Source organism: Sinocyclocheilus rhinocerous, unplaced genomic scaffold (assembly GCF_001515625.1).
Source record: "Sinocyclocheilus rhinocerous isolate Xijiao unplaced genomic scaffold, SAMN03320098_v1.1 scaffold299, whole genome shotgun sequence".
Classification (NCBI taxonomy): Eukaryota; Metazoa; Chordata; class Actinopteri; order Cypriniformes; family Cyprinidae; genus Sinocyclocheilus; species Sinocyclocheilus rhinocerous.
Genome location: NW_015652998.1, coordinates 355675 through 356904, shown reverse-complemented (window position 1 = coordinate 356904; position 1230 = coordinate 355675). Strand labels below are relative to the sequence as shown.

At 37.8% G+C, this 1230-nt stretch overlaps 1 protein-coding gene across 4 annotated transcripts in view; it reads right to left on the bottom strand.

The window, feature by feature from the left end:
- LOC107715321 (cell adhesion molecule 1-like) overlaps positions 1-1230 on the bottom strand; it is a 326676-nt gene that overhangs the window by 46960 nt on the left and 278486 nt on the right. The gene's annotated exons all lie outside the window — the stretch shown is intronic.

Below are 1230 nucleotides of genomic sequence, written 5' to 3'. Positions count from 1 at the left end.
ATCCCAATTTCGTCGGTCATCCGACGTGATGTCTCCGTTCCCTCCTTCAGGGAACGAGGGTTACCATACGTAACCGAGACGTTCTTGTTAGCAATGGTTACCGCCAAAGAAACACATGCAGCCATCATCGCTTTGCATCAGAATGGCCTCACATGCAAGGAAATTGCTACAAAGAATATTGCACCTGAACGAACCATTTACCGGATCATCAAGAACTTCAAGGAGAGAGGTTCGACTGCAGTTCGACGATTCCGTCAGCTACGGAATCGTGTCACCAGCAGTGCAGAGCTTGCTCAGGAATGGCAGCAGGTTGGTGTGAGAGCATCTGCAAGCACAGTGAGGCCAAAACTTTTGGACAACGGCCTGGTGTCAAGAAGGGCAGCAAAGAAGCCACTTCTCTCCAAGAAAAACATCAAGGACAAACTGAAATTCTGCAGGAAGTAACAGGGTTGGACAGCAGAAGACTGGTGCAAAGTTAGCTTCTCTGATGAAGCTCCCTTACGACTGTTTGGGACATCTGGAAAATCGATTCTTTGGAGAAAAAGGTGAACGCTACCATGAGTCCTGTGTTGTGCCAACAGAGAAGCATCCAGAGATCATCCATGTGTGGGGTTGCTTTTCAAACAAGGGAGTGGGCTCTCCCATAATTCTGCCCAAAAACACTGCCATGAATAAAGAATGGTATCAAAACTTCCTGCAAGAGCGACTTCTTCCAACGATCCATGAGCAATTTGGTGATGATCCGTGCATTTTCCAGCATGATGGAGCACCATGTCACAAAGCAAGAGTGAAAAAGAAGTGGCTCAAAGAAAATTACATTGAAATGTTGGATTAATACTGAAGCAGCAAACTTTGCAAAACACAACATTTATGTCACTGTCAAAACTTTTGGCCATGACTGTATATAAAATAATAATTAGTAATTCCACACCTATATTAAAAATGTCATGTCCTTTGCTCACTCACACTGTAGTTTAGAAAATAAATAAATAAAATAAACAATAAAAACACCTTAATCTTCGCAAAGATATACATTTAAATATACTTCAAAAATAATACTAAAATTAAAATTAATTAAAAATAAAAAACTTTATCTATCCAAACATATCACTTAAAATATATTTAAAATACTAATAGTTATTATTCACATAATACAATATTAATATTTATTTAATGTATGTATGTATGTATATATATATATATATATATATATATATATATATATACACA